This window comes from Pan paniscus, chromosome 5, assembly GCF_029289425.2.
Source record: "Pan paniscus chromosome 5, NHGRI_mPanPan1-v2.0_pri, whole genome shotgun sequence".
In the NCBI taxonomy this organism is placed as follows: Eukaryota; Metazoa; Chordata; class Mammalia; order Primates; family Hominidae; genus Pan; species Pan paniscus.
The window spans coordinates 71,727,203-71,750,869 of NC_073254.2; the positions used below are offsets into that span (position 1 = coordinate 71,727,203).

Genomic DNA, 23,667 nt, shown 5'->3' on the forward strand with positions numbered 1-23,667 from the left:
CATACTGATTACAGTTGTGTTGAGGTAAGTACCCACACCTTTTGTAATGTAAAATTGTGCAGCAAAACAGCAAAAATAAAATATTACTTGGGGGAAAAAGACAATTAACTTGTTTTTGGCCAAAGGTGATAGAAACAATAATACTTGCATTTCCTGAGGCCCTACCATATGTCAGACATATGCCACCTTATTTACCCCTCACCATCACCCTACAGGGCTATATTATGTATTATCTTCATTTTGCAATTGGGAATAGTTATTGTATTTCTTCCATTATAAGATCAAATTTAAAAATACTTTAAATCATTGGAATGTGTATGCATGTTATCATTTATGGTGTCTTAGACTTGATAAAATAACGTGAGTCACATTATTATAAATCATTAGATATAATATTCTAACTTATGGTTTAATTGGCTCTAAATTCTGTGCTTTTCCTCCATTGGATTGCATTATCTTTTCTAACAAAAGTAGACTTTTGCTCCTTCTCCAAGTTTTCTTTCTCTCTTTCTCTTTCTCTTACACACACGCACACACACACACGCCATGCAGGCACACACACACAGTTTTTCCTTTCTCTTTCTCTCTCTCACTTTCACACACACACACACACACACACACACACTCTTACATCTTAGTCCAAAGTAAAAATATCCTGCTTATCAGATGCTCTGCCTTATTTTCAAGGCTTATGCTTATTTTGAGTGTAGCCATGGTGAACTTCATCTATCTAACTGATGTGCTAGTCTAGTCTCCTACCTACTGCTAAATTACTCAATTAACCTATTTTGTTCAATTCCATTTTAGCCACAACCCTTTAGTTTCAGTTGCCTTGACATTGGGGAAAAAAACCCTAATCTTTCTTATCTATTTGGTTAATTGGCCAAATTAATTCTGACAGATATCACATAGGTATTTTTGTTTTTCTTGGGGCAGCTAGCCACCCTGGGCCAGTGCTTCTCAATCTGGGCACACAAGAAACAACTGGTGTATCTTCTTGAAGCAAGAGTTCTCCTTGAAGATTTACTTGAAGAGAAAGTGGAAGCAGGACACTGAAAAATGTAGATGAAAATCTTTGAAAGAAGTATTTTTTATCTTAAAAGAAAAAAGAAAATATTATGAAACAGAATAAAATATCTGTAGGCATTTTTTTTGTGTGTGAGATGGAGTCTTGCTCTTGTCGCCCAGGCTGGAGTGCAATGGCGCAATCTCGGCTCACCGCAACCTCCACCTGCTGGATTCAAGCGATTCTCCTGCCTCAGGCTCCTGAATAGCTGGGATTACAGGCACCCACCACCAAGCCCGGCTAATTTTGTATTTTTAGTAGAGACAGGATTTCTCCATGTTGGTCAGGCTGGTCTTGAACTCCCGACCTCAGGTGATCTGCCCGCCTCGGCCTCCCAAAGTGCTGGGATTACAGGCGTGAGCCATCGCACCCAGACTGTAGGCATTTTTAAGGCACAACTTTAATGGAATTTTGAACTGGTGGTAAACTACTCATGGTAACCTGTGGTTGAAACCATAGGCTTTGGGGCAAGACTGAAACCTAGCTCCTCCCTTTTCTAACTGTACCCTGGGGCAAGTTGCTTAGCCTTTTTGTGTCTCCATTTCTCATTTGTAAAATGGGAATAATATCATCTGCCTCATAGAGTTATCATGAGAATTAAGTGACCAGTATATGTTAAATGTTGGAACAGTGGGTCGTTCATAGTGAATGCTCCCTAATGTTAGCTATTTTCATTTTCATTTATATTTCTAGATATCCCAAGGGTTATTATTTTGTCCTCCTCTTTTGTTAAGTTGTCTCAGAGCAAAAGTTTGAGCAGCCCTGCCTTAGTCCTTCCCCAGGATTCTCTCCAGTATGCTGCACTTGGTTCTCATTGGCTGGTCTTTTGTAATGTTTCAGGAATGCACTGTTTTCCTTTTTCTCTTCTCTGTCTCTTTTTTTTCCAGCACCATTAAAAACAAAGAGTAGCTGTTTTAGGAATTTGGGAAGTGAAGAAACAAGACATTCGACTGTGAGTTTCACCCATGTTTAAAACGAAATAACCTAACAATTGGGAGTGGCGTGCTACCGTTAAGATTTTGGAGGTAGACACGTGAAGATTTTCAGTCGCAACTCCCTTTAGAACCATGGCTTGAACTCGTAAAGTATGAGGGCTACCCATAAAACTTTCTCTTCTAAGATGTGGGATATGTGTAGTCTCATCTAGTTATGGCTCATCTGGGAATGGATTTTCTGACGCAAATGAGGTTTAAAAAAAAAAGGCATAGTGTCTCTTTATTTGGTTAACACTATTTCTGCACTTTGTTTTTCCTTGTCAGCTTTAAAAGGAAGAGAACAAAAGCCAACCACCCTGCCAAAACTTGGCAGTAGAATTTCAGTGAGTGAAAATTCTCCACCTACAGTAATGTTTGAAGTGGTTGCACAGTGAGGGCCCCCCAGCCCCCACCCCAACCCACCCACCCCTCCACTGCAGGCCATTCTTGACCTGTTAGGACACCATCTTATGCAAAGTTAAGAAAGCCCAAGAGCCTAGAACCCACAGAAAAAGGCCAGTGTAAGACTAAGGGCATCTATCCCCTGTTCTTTTTTCCCTGTTCCATCTGATATTATCTTTGGCTCAATAGTCCTAGAACTCAGAAGGCTGATACTCCAATGTACCCTAGAATTGCTAGACTCAACTCTACCATCTCCTCCGCTCCCAGAACCTGGACTCTTGGAGGGCAGACAGCAGGATAGGAGCAGCCTCAAGGACGGGAAAGCAATGGAGACTGACCTATCCTTTGCTATTTCCCTTTGCCACCAATATCTTCTAGTTATAGGATTTTTGCACCTAGAAATAAAATATACAAATATTGACCATAACTTACAGTAATTCAGTGCTTCTAAGTTCCCATGTACCATGGCAAACACATGGATATATTATAGCAACATCATAAAACAGACATGATTATTTCTATATCAAGGATAAATCTCAGGTTTAGAAGAAAGGTTGGAAAAATTCTTGAACGTCACAAGCCAGAAGTACATGGCACTGAAACAGATCTGACTCTTGAGTCCAAGCCTATTGTATTGACTTGCTATCAATGCATAACAAACCGCATCACACAAAACCAGTAGTATCTTTGAGTCATCTTGGGGGTTGGCTGATTTAAGCTGGGCTAGGCTAGGTGGCTGGGGTAGCTCTGCTCTATATGCCCCTCATCTTCCTCCTGGGACCAGTAGGTTGCCCTGGACATGTGTAAGAAGAAAATTGGAAATATGCAAGGTCTCTTAAGGCCTAGGCTTGGAACTGGCACACTAATTTCTGCCTCATCCTGTTCGTCAAGGCAAGTTACAAGGCTGAGACTAATGTCAAAGAGCAAAGAGACATACCTCATTTTTTTTAAGAGATAAGGGTATGCCTGTTGATTAGGTTGTACTCAAATGCCTGGGCTCAAGGGATCATCCTGCATTGCTGGGACTACAAATGTGCACCACTGTGCCCAACTGAGATATACTTCACCTTTGTGGGGTGTAGTGGATGCTGAGGTGCACTTCCTAGTCCCTTTCCAGAACCAAGGCACTTACTTTCTCAGCTGCTAGGAATATTGCTTGCTGATGATGGCTCACCAAGTCCACTGACTCCCATCCTTTCACCTCCACCCTCGCCCTGGAGTCCCCATCCCACTGCCCACCAGGAATTGTCCTCAGCTGAAGGGCACTGCTTTGCCCAAGGGTGCCCCTATGGTCAACCCACATTCAAAGACTAGTCAGATGTGAGTATGAAGTCTGACCCCTTGCCTCAATTCAAGACATCTCTGAAGAGCTATCCTAGCATCAGAGCTTCCCATAGGATTGGGTGAGGCCTGGGTTGCAATTAAATTAGTCCCATTTTTTTCTGTGTCAATCTTGCTTCCCCTATTCCCTTAAAATGGCTGTTTCCAAGAGCATTCCTCAATAATTACTCCATGAAATCTAACCTTCAACATGAGAGGGCCTCCAAAGCCAATGGTGAAGGGCAAAGATATAGTATAGGGAAGAATCAAAACCAATAATGCAATCTACCACATCTTTGCATTTAAGAAGTAGATTAAACTGCATCCCAGGTCCAAAAACAAAAGCATATAGTGGAGCAGACAGAATCTCTGTCTGACATGTCTTAATGTGTATCTAAACCATTGATATTGGACCTTGAAATATATTTGACTTGGAAAAGGCATGTGGTCCTGAAGAGTTGTGGGCAAATGGAAACTTTGTAAATTGAATTAAATTCCAAATGCATGGTGGGGGTTTGGTATTCTAAAGTGAAAAATGTGGTGAATTATTTTATGAATAACCATTTTAATAACATTGATTTTTCTATGATGAGTTTTACATATCAGCAATTTATTTCATTTTTATGAACCCATTCTATTTTTAAAATAATTCTGTGTGTGTGAAATTATAGCATGATGTCATACGTTTGTTTTTTGGTCTCCAATCCTTGGTGGATTTCCTTTGCATAAATTTTAAGTTTACATGAACCTGAAAAGATTCCAGGGACTCTGGGTAAAGCCATGGGTGCATGGTTGTTGGAAATGGGTACAATGGATATAAGTAGCAGGGCAGACAAACATCCCAGGAGAAGAAATTTTGGCCAGATCACGTTCCTTTGTCCAGTAAAAAAAGCAGGAGGAGAGAAAATAGATAATTTACTGTACTCAGGGATAGGGATTGATAAAATAGCTACAGCAGAAGGACAAGTCAGCAGGAAAATCAAGAATTCTAATAGAATATTGCGGATATGACTGTTCATGATCTCCAGGGGTATGAAGGGCAAGCCAGGCTAAAAAGTGGACCAGAACACTGGTGGTTGAGGGATTGGAGGCCCCAGTGAGAGGAGGGAATAGGCACACAGCAGTGACAGATTCAATGGAAGTTTTTCCATATTTATGATATGCAAGCCATGTGTATTTTCATTTCCCTCATGCTTTTCTGTGAAGGTTGAGGCTCTCCCATGTGATAGTTTCCTCTATCAGTCAGGATTCTAAATATTCTTGATATTTTAAAGAAGAGATTTAATACCAGGAGATGACAAAGGTAAGAAGCCTAAAGTGGGAGAGTAAGGCATCCTTGAGATTATCAAGAGCAGGAAGCTGCTACCACTGCCTAAAGCTTAAGGGACAAAAGGAGCCAGGCCACCAGGGAGAAGTTGGAACCACAGAAGCTCTTGGAGCAAGAACTGGGTCCATAGAAGAGATGGCCGCTGCCAGAGACAATACTTGAAGCTGAGAGAAGTGGGGAAAAATACCCAGCTTCTCCCTTTCTGCTCTCTCTTCAGGGCCATCCAATGGCTGAACTGACCCAGAAACCAGAGGGCAAAGGAACAAGGAAAAAGTAATTCTCTGTGATACAGAACAGGGTAGAGTGGGGACAGGGGATAAATCTAAGAGCAAAACAGGACAAGACTAGCACATGGCCTCAACTTCTCTGCTCTCCATGGCAATGTCTTCCTCCTCTTCTGTTTCCAGGAGTCTCTAATTCCTGCCACTTATTGCCCCAGGCTCCCTTGATAGCTGGTTTCCAGGTGGGGGCACAGCCAATGGGTGGCAGCAGCAGGGGACTGGGAGATAAAAGGAAAGGTTGGGTTATTTTTCCCCATTCCCTCCCTGCTTTGGAGCCACCTCTCTGGAAGGCTCCCTCCACCATTATAGATCCTGCTGGTGGTCTGTCTTCCGTGGCTCCAGGTCTCACCAGCTCTCACCAGGTCTCTCTCTAGGACTGGTTTCCTTCTATTGCTGGTCTCTGGGTGTCTCAACATCCCTTGCTAATTCCCTTAATTCTGCCCACAGCTATGTCAGTAGTATCTTTGTTAAAGTCCCTTCATTTGAACAATTTGGCTTGAGTTCTGTCTTCTGCCAGGACCCTGGCTAGTACCCTGACCTACTGTGTTCTTTTCCAAGCTCCTTTCAAGTGTCATATTTCCCCACTGTTGCCCAGATCAACAGTGTGGTATAGTAGAAAGAATACTGGACTTACTGGCAGACAGACATGGTTTTATTTCTGATTCAGTCACTTACAGAGTTACTGGCTGGGAAAGTTATTTAACCTCCCGAGCTTCCGTTTTCTTGCTGGTAAAGTGGAAAGGGGATAATGATGAATTTCAGTTGGATATATTAGAAATCCGTGCCTGACCCATGTGTTCCAGGCCTCATCTGCCAGTTGTCTTTTTTTTTACATACCGATTATTTATGGCGTAAATCCCCTTCCTACTCGACTGAAAGAAATGAACCCCCTTCAAAGTATTTCCAGTTATTTCTAGAAGTTTCCGAAGAAGTTCCCTTGCTCACCAGTCGTTCTTTCACAGTTGCCATCGTCTTCTGCCCTGTTATTTTGCTTCTGCCCCAGCTCCCACATGTCCAGCTTCTGCTTGCAGGGCCACTTGCTGAGGCTTTGCCGAGGCTGAAACTTTTCCAGGGTCACTGTCCATCATGAGAACACAGCACATGCCAAGGGCGTTGCCTCTTAGTGTTCCCAAAGAGTCTGGTCCTTGGGAAGCCTCCATTTGGCCTCTGTGGTGCAGAGAGGAGAATGTTCTTCCCTGGCTCAAATAGCTCACAAGCCCCAAATAGCTGGGCTTGTGCCTAGAGCCTCTGAGAATCTCTTTGACTATTTCCTCAGCTAATTTCACATGTAAACAAACCAACTCACAGAGGTTCTGCAACCTGCTTCCACCGTCTCTCTAGAAGGAGGTCAGAAAGGGAACAGATGCTTTGCCCTTTTCCCCTCTCCCCTCCACAGCTCTCCCAACCCCCAAACCCATCTTCCTCTTCTATTTGCTAAACTAAACATTTTATACTTATCAACCACTGTGGGATAGAAGTGGGAGGGTCAAGGAGGGAGGTGAGGTCTAGATGACTTCTGTATATGAGCCAGAGTCCAATCCATTTATATATGAATGACTCCTAGTACAATATCTGACACAAGGTGGATTCTCAATGGTTGATGAATACTATTATCACGTAAATAGGAAACCACATTTTCTACCATTTAGATAGTATAAGTTCTAATTTATATGTCATTTCTTACCAGAAACCTGGCCCTAATCCCAGTAGGATGAGGTTACTCTTTGCCTCTGTATTTGCTTCTTAGGGCTATGGTTATAATATACCAAGAATTGGCTTAAAACAACAAAAATTTATTCTCTCACAGTTCTGGAGGCTGGAAGTTTGAAATCAAGACATTGGTAGAGCCATCCTCTCTCTGAAGGCTGTAGGGAGAGTCCTTCCTTGCCCCTTCCCAGCTTCTGGTGGCTCTTGGCAATCCTTGGTGTTCCCTGGCTTAGAGCCGCTTCACTCCAATCTCTGCCTCCGTTGTTGCACAGTCATCTTCTCCCTGTGTGTCTTTGTTTCCACGTGGCATTCTCTTCCCTTATAAGGCCATCAGTCACAGTGGATTGAGGCCCACTCTAGTAATCTCATTTAACTTGATTATATCTGCAAAGACCCTGTTTCCAAATGAAGTCACATTCTGGGGTCCTGAGAGTTGGGATTTCAAAATACCTTCTTGGGGGGTGCAATTCCACCCACAACACCCTGCAATAAGATTTTAAAATTGAATAGCAGCAATCTTATTTCTCTTTTGACATCTATCACATCTAGCTTATTTTATAGTAATCTATCTTTTATCTCCCCCTACAACACTGAACAGCCCAAGGACAGAATCTGTTTCTGATTCACTTTTGTGTCCCTGACAATACCTACATGTCCCATAATAGGTTTGATAGGTACTAAGTGACCGGGCTGAGGCTTGCACCCTCCCCTCCTGACTCATGATCAATCCTTCAGACTAGAGCGTGCTGCCACCAGCCTGGTACATGCATTTGTGAGTTCCTTGGATTTCAACTCCTTGGTTGATTTATTTTTTGAAAACACTATATATCAGGAAGATGGGTTTGGCTAGCTGAAATAGCTGGTTATAGCTTGCCTTGGGTGGTTAAATATTTATGTCTTCTGAGAGTGAACAATGGGCTTTATTCTACCAGGGAAATAATCTTGTTTGTCCCCATTTATTGGCTCTTTTTTCCTCTTTTACATTTTCAGCATCCTAATGATGTCCTTAGTGATAGTTGCTATGGAAGTATTTTAGTGTTTTCTGCAGTGTTGGGTGGTGCAGTACCTGAAGCCTTCTTTAGTGTGTATTTATAATGACACCAAGCCATGAATTTCATTTTTGTGGTAGCTTTCTTGCTTAATAACTGGTTGTCGTCGGGGGAGTGGTCTGCATTTATTTTGGCCTCCTGATTTATCGCACTGATTTTTCTTCTCCTTTTCATTGTTCCTGGAGTGCTCGTCATCACTTTAAATACTCAACCCATTATTTCACAGAATATAATGACAGAGCCAGCCCCATCATTTTATCATTGAATACACTGGTAAACAGTTGCAACCCCTCTAATACCAATGTGATGAGGGGTGATTTAAACTTGTAAAAGTCAAACGCTTTTTTTTTTTTTTTTTTTTTTTTTTTTTGCGATGGAGCCTCACTCTGTTGCCAGGCTGGAGTGCAGTGGCACAGTCTTGGCTCACGGCAACCTCCGCCTCCTGAGTTCAAGCGATTCTCCTGCCTCAGCCTCCTGAGTAGCTGGGACTACAGGTGCGCCCCACCAAGCCCAGTTAATTTTTGCATTTTTTAGTAGATATACGGTTTCACCATGTTGGCCAAGATGGTTCCAATCTCTTGACCTTGTGATCTGCCCACTGGCAGATCTTGTTTGTCCCCATTTATTGGCTGGGATTAAAGGCATCAAAAACTTTTAAGGATGTACAGTTTGGAGACTGAGACTCAGTAATGGGTGGAGGAGAGAAAACTGGGATATCTAGAGAATTGGATTGTGGTGTCTTCCGTAAAATAGTAATAGTAGTACATGTTCTACCTACTTGATAGGATTGTTATGAGGGTCATGTGATTAATGTATGTGAAAGCAATTTGTAAGCTGTACAGTGCTATAAAATGTTTATATATGTTATCATTAATAACAACTAGATTGTTAATAGTCCTGATTGCTTTTGACCTGGATGTCTATGGAGAAGCAGCTTAATCTCTGGTGAAGACATGACTTGACCTTTTTACTGAACCATGTGGGCAAATGATCAGGCCATTATGCAGTATTTTCAAGGCCATCAGGTTGTCTGTGTTAGCCTCTTTCATTAGACTCTTACCTTTTATTTGGGGAGGAGAAGGGACAGTATGACTTTAATTATTGAGCTGAAGAAGTGGAGAAATCTTGATTTCTTGAATAGCTTTTTCAAGTCAGCTCTTTAATATAAAGTCTCTCTGGTGCATCTGTTGCTAGCTTGCCACGTTGGTATGTGCCATTTTAATTTTGTTCCTCCAAAGGTTTGGGTTATTTTTCCATACACTTTGGTTTACGGTAGACGCTCAACCACTTACTAGAATAGAACACACTTAGGCATGTAGACTTTGACAATTCTAGGGAAAAGTTGTGAATGCATTTAGTGATTTGATTTATGTGTTTTAGTTTAAGTAATCTATCAATTTATCCTATAGATAGCCCAGAAATTGATGTCACTGCAATTAAACAGAATTTTTTAATAAAGAATTCCGTGCCTGACAACTCTAGACGTATTTATTATGCAGCTTAAATGATTTTCAATTTGCTCATTTGGAGCAAATTTTGTGTGTTAAATGCAGTTGGTTCCTAGACACTGACTCATTTTCCAAATCTGAGTACACTTTTTCCTCAATTGACTTTCCCCTGCCAGTATGTCATCCAACTATTCTTTAATGTACTGTCAAAATATGGTCACCTCATCATTAACAGGAAATGGGCTTCTTGCCCAGTCTTATGAAAGTAGAATAAAATCAGACAGTTTGATTTTTAAACTATAAGAAAAGGAGAATGAAAAAACAGCAAAACTTAACTAATTTCCAAGCTCAGGGCTATTTATAAAGAGCCTGAACAAATAAGACACCCAGAAACGAAAGGAAAACTGCAATTTGCTTGGCTTTGTGTAGAATACAGAAGAATTTCCATTTTACTCTAAATATAAAGTAGCTGCAATGTGAGTCAACATAAATAAAACAAAGAAACCAAGTCTTTATGGAAGATGACAGCAGTTTCATGTGGGCAGCTTCATGTGTTTAAGCATCTCAATGTGAAAACTTGGCCATTTGCTCAAGATTGTTTCTCTGTATTTAGATTTTTGGTGCAAATATCATCTCTGTCTCTAGGAAACAAACCCAGACGGCCTACAGAGTCAAGAATGAAGAATTCATTTTACTGAAATGTTAATGTCAACTCTAAAAATATCAGAGTTTTCAGTTTTACCTAATCAAATAATCAGCTCGACAATTTTTTTGCAACCACAGTTGCTTATAGGGCTGACCAAAGTGACGATTTGTTTCAGACCAAGTTCGAGGTTAGTTAAACATATAAACATATAGCGCAGATTTCATTTAACCATGTGGATAATTCAGCCAAATATGTTCTTCATGAATTGCTGTGAAAAAGAGTAATTTGCCGCATTTGAATTATCTGATTACCTGTCCTGATCTTCTACTTCACTTTGAGTGTATATGTAGACTTTATTAGAATAACATTTTGTAGTGTAAAAATAGTCTATGTCGCCACAGCTTCTCTCTACTTGCTAGTTCAAAGCTTTCTCTTTAATTTTTGATCAGTGCCAATTTGGAACCGATCTCTTTTAGCTCAGTTTCCTCATTTGTGGAGTGGGTATCTTAACATCCAAAATAATAAATGATTAAAAATAGTTTTAAAAAGTTAAAAATAAATGATTAGTGGAATGATGAAAAGTACTTCACACAGAATCCAGCATATAGTGAATGCTCAATGAATTTTAACTATTTTGACTTTTACTGTTAAAGATGTGACATGGGAAGTCATTAAACCTTTTGTAGCTTAGTTCTTTAGGTATGAAAGACAAATGTCTTGATATAAGTCTAAAAATGTTCTTAAAATGCATGCAGTGCCTCCACATGCAAAGTGAAGCACAGAATTTAAGTAATTACCTTCATTAATTAATCAATGCATTGCTTTACCTAATAGGTTGATACATGTTTTAGAGCAAAGCTTGATGCACAAAGGTCCACTTTGCTTGGATATTAGTTTTATTGTCATTTTGCCATTTTTTTGGTATTCATTATCTACTGTGATGGGACAAGAATTTGGGTGAAAGTAGTTTACTTGGGAGGTGATCCCAGGAGGCATGATCAGGGAGTGGGCAAGTAAGACTGGCAAAAGAGGAACACCATTAAAGGATACATTGAGAAGTGGGTTACTGTCATGGGCAAGTGAGCTCAATCCCAGTGGCATCTCTTTGAGAGACTGCATAAAACCTTTGAGCAACCTCATCCATTTAGTCCAGCACTGTACTAATATTATCACTTTCTACGAGCAATACCACATGAAAAAATTTGGGGAGCATTGCTATAAAGAATGGTTGAGAGTGCTGAAGAGAAGCCAGGAAAATAAAAAGCAGAATAAATAAGAATGGTTGACATGCACAGTGGCTCACACCTGTAATCCCAGCACTTTGGGAGGCGGAGGCGGGAGGATCACTTGAGGCCAGGAGTTAAAGACCAGCCTGGGCAACATTGCGACACCCCATCTCTACAAAAAAAATTTAAAATTAGCTAGGCATGGTGGCACATGCTGGTCTCGAAAACCTGGCCTCAAATGACCCTCCTGCCTTGGCCTCCCAAAGTGCTGGGATTGCAAGGGTGAGCCACCATCCTGGCCTGGTTACATTTAACTATGTTGCAGAGAAGATCGTGGATTCATTCAAAATGAAATCATTGTTGCTGGGTTCTTGTAAAAGTAAGGTTGTTGAGCTATGGGCATTGAGCATATGGGAACAGAAACATAATCCTTTTAATCTACTCAGCATTTTGCAGGCTTCAGAGGAATAATGGCTGTTGTTTCCGGCTTTGCAGTTCAAGTGAGATGGATTTAGAAGAGCTCCAAGCACATTCCTAAAGTATTAGGTGGTTGGAAGATTCTATGAGTTACGTAGTTGTTACTTCAGTCTCCAGCGGAAGGGAGGGGACATGTCTTCCTAGTCACATTCCTCCTTGGTCTCAAAAAACCACATTTTGTTCCCTTCAAGTCAGGAATGTAGCCAGAATGCCCACCAGGTGGTGCTCCAATTACTTTACTGTATAACATTTTGTGACCTCCTGTAGGATATAAGAATATTAAATGTTAGAGTTAAAGGCAGAAAATATTCTGTAACTTCAGCCTCAAGATGTAAAGACTTCATATATTGAGAAGACTAATATGGCTTTTAAAATATCACATGACATCAAAATGTCTATGCATAAAAGGTGAAAAAAATGCTATCTCAGAGCCAAGGTTAACATTCTTGGTAGAAAAATAGATTACAATCAATATTTTTTTAATTGAGCTTTAAAAAGAATTCTGATGCACTAGGTTCTGAGGCATTACAAGGATATATATGTATATATATGGCAATTTCCCCCCACATTTATTTATTTATTTTTAATTTTATTATTATTATACTTTAAGTTTTAGGGTACATGTGCACAACGTGCAGGTTTGTTACATATGTATACATGTGTCATGTTGGTGTGCTGCACCCATTAACTCGTCATTTAGCATTAGGTATATCTCCTAATGCTATCCCTCCCCCCTCCCCCCACCCCACAACAGTCCCCAGAGTGTGATGTTCCCCTTCCTGTGTCCAGGTGTTCTCATTGTTCCATTCCCACCTATGAGTGAGAACATGCGGTGTTTGGTTTTTTGTCCTTGCGATAGTTTACTGAGAATGATAATTTCCAATTTCATCCATGTCCCTACAAAGGACATGAACTCATCATTTTTTATGGCTGCATAGTATTCCATGGTGTATATGTGCCACATTTACTTAATCCAGTCTATCATTGTTGGACATTTGGGTTGGTTCCAAGTCTTTGCTATTGTGAATAGTGCTGCAATAAACAAATGTGTGCATGTGTCTTTACAGCAGCATGATTTATAGTCCTTTGGGTATATACCCAGTAATGGGATGGCTGGGTCAAATGGTATTTCTAGTTCTAGATCCCTGAGGAATCGCCACACTGACTTCCACAATGGTTGAACTAGTTTACAGTCCCACCAACAGTGTAAAAGTGTTCCTATTTCTCCACATCCTCTCCAGCACCTGTTGTCTCCTGACTTTTTAATGATTGCCATTCTAACTGGTGTGAGATGGTATCTCATTGTGGTTTTGATTTGCATTTCTCTGATGGCCAGTGATGATGAGCATTTTTTCATGTGTTTTTTGGCTGCATAAATGTCTTCTTTTGAGAAGTGTCTGTTCATGTCCTTTGCCCACTTTTTGATGGGATTGTTTTTTTCTTGTAACTTTGTTTGAGTTCATTGTAGATTCTGGATATTAGCACTTGGTCAGATGAGTAGATTGCAAAAATTTTCTCCCATTCTGTAGGTTGCCTGTTCACTCTGATGGTAGTTTCTTTTGCTGTGCAGAAGCTCTTTAGTTTAATTAGATCCCATTTGTCAATTTTGGCTTTTGTTGCCATTGCTTTTGGTGTTTTAGACATGAAGTCCTTGACCATGCCTCTGTCCTGAATGGTATTGCCTAGGTTTTCTTCTAGGGTTTTTATGGTTTTAGGTCTAACATGTAAGTCTTTAATCCATCTTGAATTAATTTTTGTATAAGGTGTAAGGAAGGGATCCAGTTTCAACTTTCTACATATGGCTAGCCAGTTTTACCACCACCATTTATTAAACAGGGAATCCTTTCCCCATTTCTTGTTTTTCTCAGGTTTGTCAAAGATCAGATAGTTGTAGATATATGGCATTATTTCTGAGGGCTCTATTCTGTTCCATTGGTCTATACATCTGTTTTGGTACCAGTACCATGCTGTTTTGGTTACTGTAGCCTTGTAGTATAGTTTGAAGTCAGGTAGCATGATGCCTCCAGCTTTGTTCTTTTGGCTTAGGATTGACTTGGCGATGCAGGCTCTTTTTTGGTTCCATATGAACTTTAAAGTAGTTTTTTCCAATTCTGTGAAGAAAGTCATTGGTAGCTTGATGGGGATGGCATTGAATCTATAAATTATCTTGGGCAGTATGGCCATTTTCACGATATTGATTCTTCCTACCCATGAGCATGGCATGTTCTTCCATTTGTTTGTATCCTCTTTTATTTCATTGAGCAGTGGTTTGTAGTTCTCCTTGAAGAGGTCCTTCATGTCCCTTGTAAGTTGGATTCCTAGGTAATTTATTCTCTTTGAAGCAATTGTGAATGGGAGTTCACTGATGATTTGGCTGTTTGTCTGTTATTGGTGTATAAGAATGCTTGTGATTTTTGTACATTGATTTTGTATCCTGAGACTTTGCTGAAGTTGCTTATCAGCTTAAGGAGATTTTGGGCTGAGACAATGGGGTTTTCTAGATATACAATCATGTCATCTGCAAACAGGAGCGATTTGACTTCCTCTTTTCCTAATTGAATGCCCTTTATTTCCTTCTCCTGCCTGATTGCCCTGGCCAGAACTTCCAACACTATGTTGAATAGGAGTGGTGAGAGAGGGCATCCCTGTCTTGTGCCAGTTTTCAAAGGGAATGCTTCCAGTTTTTCTCCATTCAGTATGATATTGGCTGTGGGTTTGTCATAGATAGCTCTTATTATTTTGAGATACGTCCCATCAATACCTAATTTATTGAGAGTTTTTAGCATGAAGGGTTGTTGAATTTTATCAAAGGACTTTTCTGCATCTATTGAGATAATCATGTGGTTTTTGTCTTTGGTTCTGTTTATATGCTGGATTACACATACTGATTTGCGTATGTTGAACCAGCCTTGCATCCCAGGGATGAAGCCCACTTGATCATGGTGGATAAGCTTTTTGATGTGCTGCTGGATTTGGTTTGCCAGTATTTTATTGAGGATTTTTGCATCGATGTTCATCAGGGATATTGGTCTAAAATTCTCTTTTTTTGTTTTGTCTCTGACAGGCTTTGGTATGAGGATGATGCTGGCCTCATAAAATGAGTTAGGGAGGATTCTCTCTTTCTCTATTCATTGGACTAGTTTCAGAAGGAATGGTACCAGTTCCTCTTTGTACCTCAGGTAGAATTCGGCTGTGAATCCATCTGGTCCTGGACTTTTTTTGGTTGGTAAGCGATTGATTATTGCCTCAATTTCAGAGCCTGTTATTGGTCTATTCAGAGATTCAACTTCTTCCTGGTTTAGTCGTGGGAGGGTGTATGTGTCAAGGAATGTATCCATTTCTTCTAGATTTTCTAGTTTATTTGCATAGAGGTGTTTATAGTATTCTCTGATGGTAGTTTGTATTTCTGTGGGATTGGTGGTGATATCCCCTTTACCATTTTGTATTCCGTCTATTTGATTCTTCCTCTTTTCTTCTTTATTAATCTTGCTAGTGGTCTATCAATTTTGTTGATCTTTTCAAAAAACCAGCTCCTGGATTCATTGATTTTTTGAAGGGTTTTTTGTGTCTCTATTTCCTTCAGTTCTGCCCTGATCTTAGTTATTTCTTGCCTTCTGCTAGCTTTTGAATGTGTTTGCTCTTGCTTCTCTAGTTCTTTTAATTGTGATGTTAGGGTGTCCATTTTAGATCTTTCCTGCTTTCTCTTGTGGGCATTTAGTGCTATAAATTTCCTTCTACACACTGCTTTGAATGTGTCCCAGAGATTCTGGTCTGTTGTGTCTTTTTTCTCATTGGTTTCAAAGAACATCTTTATTTCTGCCTTCATTTTGTTATTTACGCAGTAGTCATTCAGGAGCAGGTTGTTCAGTTTCCACGTAGTTGGGCGGATTTCAGTGAGTTTCTTAATCCTGAGTTCTAGTTTGATTGCACTGTGGTCTGAGAGACAGTTTGTTATAATTTCTGTTCTTTTACGTTTGCTGAGGAGTGCTTTACTTCCAACTATGTGGTCAATTTTGGAATAGGTGTGGTGTGGTGCTGAAAGGAATGTATATTCTATTGATTTGGGGTGGAGAGTTCTGTAGATGTCTATTAGGTCAGCTTGGTGCAGAGTTGAGTTCAATTCCTGGGTATCCTTGTTAACTTTCTGTCTTGTTGTTGTTTCTAATGTTGCCAGTGGGGTGTTAAAGTCTCCCATTATTATTGTGTGGTAGTGTAAGTCTTTGTAGGTCACTAAGGACTTGCTTTATGAATCTGGGTGCTCCTGTATTGGGTGCATATATATTTAGGATAGTTAGCTCTTCTTATTGCATTGATCCCTTTACCATTATGTAATGGCCTTCTTTGTCTCTTTTGATCTTTGATGGTTTAAAGTCTGTTTTATCAGAGACTAGGATTGCAACCCCTGCCTTTTTTTGTTTTCCATTTGCTTGGTAGATATTCCTCCATCCCTTTATTTTGAGCCTATGTGTGTCTCTGCACATGAGATGGGTTTCCTGAATACAGCACACTGATGGTTCTTGACTCTTTATCCAATTTGCCAGTCTGTGTCTTTTAATTGAGGCATTTAGTCCATTTACATTTAAAGTTAATATTGTTATGTGTGAATTTGATCCTGTCATTATGATGTTAGCTGGCTATTTTGCTCGTTAGTTGATGCAGTTTCTTCCTAGCCTCGAGGGCCTTTACAATTTGGCGTGTTTTTGCAGTGGCTGGTACCGGTTGTTCCTTTCCATGTTTAGTGCTTCCTTCAGGAGCTCTTTTAGGGTAGGCCTGATGGTGACAAAATCTCTCAGCATTTGCTTGTCTGTGAAGTATTTTATTTCTGCTTCACTTATGAAGCTTAGTTTGGCTGGATATGAAATTCTGGGTTGAAAATTCTTTTCTTGAAGAATGTTAAATATTGGCCCCCACTCTCTTCTGGCTTGTAGAGTTTCTGCTGAGAGATCAGCTGTTAGTCTGATGGGCTTCCCTTTGTGGGTAACCCGACCTTTCTCTCTGGCTGCCCTTAACATTTTTTCCTTTATTTCAACTTTGGTGAATCTGACAATTATGTGTCTTGGAGTTGCTCTTCTCGAGGAGTATCTTTGTGGCGTTCTCTGTATTTCCTGAATTTGGATGTTGGCCTTCCTTGCTAGATTGGGGAAGTTCTCCTGGATAATATCCTGCAGAGTATTTTCCAACTTGGTTCCATTCTCCCCGTCACTTTCAGGTACACCGATCAGATGTAGATTTGGTCTTTTCACATAGTCCCATATTTCTTGGAGGCTTTGTTCATTTCTTTTTATTCTGTTTTCTCTAAACTTCTCTTCTCACTTCATTTCATTCATTTCATCTTCCATGACTGATACCCTATCTTCCAGTTGATCACATCAGCTACTGAGGCTTCTGCATTCATCACATAGTTCTTGTGCCTTGGTTTTCAGCTCCATCACATCCTTTAAGGACTTCTCTGCATTGGTTATTCTAGTTATGCATTCGTATAATTTTTTTTCAAAGTTTTGATCTTCTTTGCCGTTGGTTCAAACTTCCTCCTGTAGCTTGGAGTAGTTTGATCATCTGAAGCCTTCTTCTCTCAGCTCGTCAAAGTCATTCTCCATCTGGCTTTGTTCTGTTGCTGGTGAGGAGCTGCATTCCTTTGGAGGAGGAGAGGCACTCTGGTTTTTAGAGTTTCCAGTTTTTCTGCTCTGTTTTTTCCCCATCTTTGTGGTTTTATCTACCTTTGGTCTTTGATCATGGTGACATACAGATGGGTTTTTGGTGTGGATGTCCTTCCCGTTTGTTAGTTTTCCTTCTAACAGACAGGTACCTCAGCTGCAGGTCTGTTGGCGTTTCCTAGAGGTCCACTCCAGACCCTGTTTGCCTGGGTATCAGCAGCGGTGGCTGCAGAACAGCGGATATTGGTGAACCACAAATGCTGCTGCCTGATCATTCCTCTGGAAATTTTGTCTCCGAGGAGTACCCGGCCGTGTGAGGTGTCAGTCCGCCCCTACTGGGGGGTGCCTCCCAGTTAGGCTACTCAGGGGTCAGGGACCCACTTGAGGAGGCGGTCTGCCTGTTCTCAGATCTCCAGCTGCATGCTGGGAGAACCACTACTCTCTTCAAAGCTGTCAGACAGGGACATTTATGTCTGCAGAGGTTACTGCTGTCTTTTTGTTTGTCTGTGCCCTGCCCCCAGAGGTGGAGCCTACAGAGGCAGGCAGGCCTCCTTGAGCTGTGGTGGGCTCCACCCAGTTCGAGCTTCCCTGCCGCTTTGTTTACCTAATCAAGTCTCAGCAATGGCGGGTGCCCCTCCCCCAGCCTCCCTGCGGCCTTGCAGTTTGATCTCAGACTGCCGTGCTAGCAATGAGCAAGACTCCGTGGGCATAGGACCCTCTGAGCCAGGTGTGGGACATAATCTCCTGGTGTACTGTTTTTTAAACCCATTGGGAAAGCACAGTATTCAGGTGGGAGTGACCCGATTTTCCAGGTGCTGTCTGTCACCCCTTTCTTTGACTAGGAAAGGGAATTCCCTGACCCTTTGCGCTTCCCGGGTGATGCGATGCCTCGCCCTGCTTTGGCTCGTGCATGGTGCGCTGCACCCACTGTCCTGCACCCACTCACTGTCTGGCACACCCCAGTGAGATGAACCTGATACTTCAGTTGGAAATGCAGAAATCACCTATCTTCTGCATCACTCATGCTGGGAGCTGTAGACCGGAGCTGTTCCTATTCGGCCATCTTGGCTCCTCCCTCTGTTTATTTATTTTGAGACAGAGTCTTCCTCTGTTGCCCAGGCTGGAGTGGAGTGGTGTGATCTCGGGTCACTGCAACCTCCGCCTCCCAGGTTCAAGTGAGTCCCCTGCCTCAGCCTCCTGAGTAGCTGGGACTACAGGCACGTGCCTCAACACCTGGCTAATTTTTTTTTTTTTTTTTTGTATTTTTAGGAGAGACGGGGTTTCACCATGCTAGCCAGGATGGTCTCAATCTCCTGATCTCGTGATCCGCCTGCCTTGGATTATAGGCGTGAGCCACTGCGCCCAGCCCCTCCTCCCACATTTATACATGTGATGTCTTTCAATATCATCTCAGAATGGATAAGATGTAGATCAAAAATTCTGTCAAAAACAGTGCAAAAAAATGCAAGCAGACGAAATACCAATTTTCAAGGTAAGCAAGCAAGACTAGAGTTAAAAGTAGACTATGTGGTTGGGTGCATTGGCTCAGGCCTGTAATCCCAGCACCTTGGGAGGCCAAGGTGGGTGAATCAAATGAGGCCAGGAGTGAAACCTTGTCTCTACTAAAAATACAAAACAAATTAGCAAGGCGTGGTGGAGCACACCTGTAATCCCAGCTACTCAGGAGGCTGAGGCATGAGAATCACTTGAACCCAGGAGGCAGAGGTTGCAGTGAGCCAAGATCGTGCCATTGCACTCCAGCCTGGGCAACAGAGTGAGACTCTGTTTCAAAAAAACAAACAAAAAAAAGTAGATTATGTTATTACTGGACAGTTACTACTGAATGAATCCAAATATTTGCTTTCTTCAGCCTTACACTTGGACTGCCAGGCTGCTAGAGAAACATAACAGGACAATTTCGTGTCATCTTTAAGTCAAGACTTTAAATGGAATTTCTGGAAGGAAGCAACTTAAATGCATTTCCTCCACTTTCATTGCCAGCCTAACACAGCTGTCGTCTCCTGAGCCATTGAGTTATTGGGCCTACAGTGGCTGGAGAGTGCTGGCTCTGTTGGAGTCCTCATGAAAAAGTAGAATTGGACTTTCTCCCAGTGGGCCAACTGGAACTCCTTCAATCCCACCAAACGGGTAACAAAAATGTCCATAGCAGTGGTGTTCATCATAGCAAAAATGCAAAACTATCTATACATCAATTAGTAGCAAAATGCATTAATCAGTTGTCATATTTTATACAGTGAAATATTGTATAGCAGTGACGAGGAAGGAACTGGAGCTCCATGTTTCCACATGGATAAATCTCCAAAATATAGAACTGAACAAAGAAAGAAAATAAGCAAGTAGCAGTAGCATGCTAGAATATTATATAACTAATAAAAAGTTAAAAACTGGGCCAGGCGCAGTGGCTCACACCTGTAATCCCAGCACTTTGGGAGGCCAAGGTGGGTGGATCAGCTGAGGTTCGGAGTTCAAGACCAGCCTGGCCAACATAGTGAAACCCAGTCTCTACTAAAAACACAAAAATTAGCTGGGTGTGGTGGCTCACGTCTGTAATCCCAGCTACTTGGGAGGCTGAGGCATGAGAATTGTGTGAACCCGGGATGCAGAGGGTTGCAGTGAGCTGAGATCATGCCACTGTACTCCAGCCTGGGCAACAGAGTGAGACTGTCTCAAATAAAATAAAATAAACCAAAAACAAAAGTTAAAAATTATAAAACAATACCATTTACATATATATATACATGCATACATATGTATGTATGTAAATACATATATAATAGTAAAAAAGAAAAGGTAGTGGTTACTTTTAGTAAGGGAAAAGCATGGGTGGAAAGACATATATAGGAGCTTCAATTTTAATGGTACCATCTTAATTTGTAAGCTGAATGGTAGATGAAGAAATGATCATTAAGATGTAATGATATATTTGGGAGGCCAAAACAGGCAGATTGCTTGTGCTCAGAAGTTTGAGACCAGCCTGAGCAACATGGTGAAACCCATCTCTAAAAAAAGAAAATAGAAAAAAATTAGTGGTGGTGCATGCATGTATTTGGGGGGCTCAGGTGGGAGAATGGCTTGAGCCCAGGAGGTCGAGGCTGCCATGAACCAGGGTTGCGCCACTGCACTCCAGCCTGGGTGACCAACTGAGACCCTGCCTCAAAAAAAAAAAAAGATATAATGATATATGAAATGTAAGATTTTTTTTTTGCGTGTCTCAAATAAGTCAAAGAAGCATGGGGGAGAATAAGAAAAAGGAGAGGAGGAAGAGGAAGAGGAGAAGAGGAAGAAGGAGAAGACCACCTTGGAAGGATAAAGAATAGGAACCAGCAGGCCTGTGAGTTCCAGTGGGTGTGTTGTTTTGGGCAAGAAGTTACCATCAGAGAGACTCAGTACAAGAAGAGGGAATGCTGAGAGGCATTCCTGAGGTCAGAGAGTGCGTTTGCTGGGAAAATCAGATGACATGGGATGGGAAGGTATCCTTTCAAAAGGGGCAGGTCCATCCATTCCTTCAATGTATATTTATGAACTATATGTGCTCTGCACTGTTCTAGGACACAGCAGTGAACAAATCAGCCCAAAATCTGCCCTCATGAGCTTAGGTGTCTGGCAGGCAAATTCTGTATCTAGCCTGTTTGTGTGAACTTCCTAGCTAGGCATTCAGGGAAGGACAGAGATTTATTTACTCTACAAATATATATTGAACACTTCATATATGTCAAATAATGCTGGATGCTGGGGAGATGGAATGAGTCCCTGTCTTCAAGAAACTTACAATGCAGTGGGAAAAGCTTTATATGCAGTTACCCATTTAAAGTTAAATGTGTTGGAGGCAAGCAGAGTACCTTGGGAACACAGCAGAAGCCGGGGGGTGGTAGGGAGTGTTGGAGCCTGCTTCTGCTTGGAAAATGAGTTGATTTCAGAGAACCACGATGTGAATTCAGAATCAGTGTCAGTTCATTAGCATAGATTAAAGATTCTGGCCAGGCGCGGTGGCTTCATGCCTGTAATCCCAGCAATTTGGGAGGCCGAGGCGGGTGGATCACAAGGTCAGGAGATCGAGACCATCTTGGCTAACATGGTGAAACCCCATCTCTACTAAAAAAATACAACAAAAATTAGCCAGGTGTGGTGGTGGGCACCTGTAGTCCCAGCTACTCAGGAGGCTGAGGCAGGAGGATGGCGTGAACCCGGGAGGTGGAGCTTGCAGTGAGCCGAGATCGTGCCACTGCACTCCAGCCTGGGTGACAGAGCGAGATTCCATCTCAGAAAAACAAACAAACAAACAACAAAACAAAACAAAACAAAAAAAGATTCTGTGTTTGAGCTGGGCACGGTAGCTCATGCCTATAATCCCAGCAATTTGGGAGCCTGAGATGGGCAGATCACTTCAAGTCGAGAGTTTGAGACCATCCTGGCCAACATGGTGAAACCCTGTCTCTACCAAAAATACAAAAATTAGCCGGGTGTGGTAGTGGGTGCCTGTAATCCCAGCTACTCGGGAGGCTGAGGCAGGAGAATCACTTGAACATGGGAGGTGGAGATTGCAGTGAGCCGAGATTGCACCTCTGCACTACAGCCTGGGTGATAGAGCGAGACTGTTTAAAAAAAAAAAAATTTTACCTTTGGAGCATATACCTAAAGATAGCCTTATGCTCTGGGGCACTAGGAAGTCTGTTATCCAAAACCATCTCTCTTCCCTTCCATGTGTCCTCCTACCACCAGTCTGTTGCTATTAGAAATTCATTCCATTGCCTCCATTTTATTATTTTAAATAACACACTATTCTGTTGAAAATTATTTTATAAATACAATTCTTATAATCGAATTTACAACTTTAGTGTTTTGACAGGAGCTATGTCCCGAAATGTCTTATTGACAAAAACACCAAAATATCTGTGACATTCTGAGAGACACAATATAATACACAATCAGGACACAATGTGTTTTTTTTTTCTTCTTCATGTTTTCCAAGGCATGAAGAGTACAGTAGAGAAAAAAGGAGTTATGGATGAGGGAGTGGCTTCAGCCAGGAAGGGATCCATGAAAGAGGAGGGAAAGCGTGTCCAGCAGTTGGGGAGGTAAAAGAGAGTATAGTTTTTATGAACAAAGCTACAGACTAGGGAGAAAAAAAGATATAGACTAGGAGATCTTCCCCGTCAACATTACTCTGGAAATCTGTGGAACAGTTTTTTCCTATGAGAGAATTATACTGAAACAATGAAGCAAATAAGAAAAAAAGACTATTTGTTCATTCAAATATTCTGTTATGCTTATTTTATGACACTGTGATAGATACTAGGAGTACAGTCTCTGAAGCACCCATTGAAGGCAGTAGATTGTGACTGCTTATAGTGTTCATTCTCCTACCCAAAGGGGTGAAATTACGGTCTGTGAAACCCTAAACCCAATTCTTTGAGGGAGTAGTACTAGAAGTTTGGCTTCTAAAATCATGTTTCCGAGTCCTGTCTTAAGGAAGGACTTGAGCTTATGAAAGTTTTATATGAGGGAAACCACACATTAGAGCTGGAAAATCTTACAGCTTACTTTACTGCTTTTTTCTTTTTTTAACTTATGGAAACTGCATTCCCTAAGTCTGGGAGGAAAAGGAAATTTCTGCTTCACACCCTTTTCAATTCTCATATGGAGTAGTTTGCTTTTACGTTGTAGGGTACCAGCTTCAGGAACTACTAGAGAAGCTTCTGTCAGCTTTTTTCAGGGAAACCTTGTGTGGATCCGTCAATGCAGTGTCCCTGGGAGAATTTCCAGGAACTCATGACTGCTGGAACCACCTACCCCAGGCAGGCTCCAGTCACCCTCTGTTTTGGAGAACTATATGACTAGATTGTGGCAAGTTTCTCTTTGCATCTAGGGATGTTAGGGGAAGGTGGTGATGGCGGCGCTACAGGAGAAACAATGAATATAGTGAATGAAATTAGTCTCATTAAAAAGTGGTGGAGGTTCTACTATGTGCTAGCACTGTGCCAGGCTCCAAAGCCTGGATAATAACACAGAGACCCTGTGCTCAAGGGAATCACAGACAAGTGGGTGAGACAGATTAATGTGTGATAAATG

The 23,667-nt window shown here is 41.4% G+C and overlaps 1 protein-coding gene and 1 long non-coding RNA gene across 2 annotated transcripts in view; one reads left to right on the forward strand and one right to left on the reverse strand.

Annotated features, from left to right (window-relative positions):
- Nucleotides 1-23,667, forward strand: part of PRIM2 (DNA primase subunit 2) — a 427,261-nt gene that overhangs the window by 34,628 nt on the left and 368,966 nt on the right. The window lies entirely within an intron of this gene.
- Nucleotides 4,395-7,219, reverse strand: LOC130541596 (uncharacterized). Its single transcript, XR_008955672.1, has 3 exons — nt 7,176-7,219; nt 6,316-6,537; nt 4,395-5,588 (listed from the first exon to the last, which is right to left on the reverse strand). It is a non-coding gene; the product is annotated as an uncharacterized LOC130541596 (long non-coding RNA).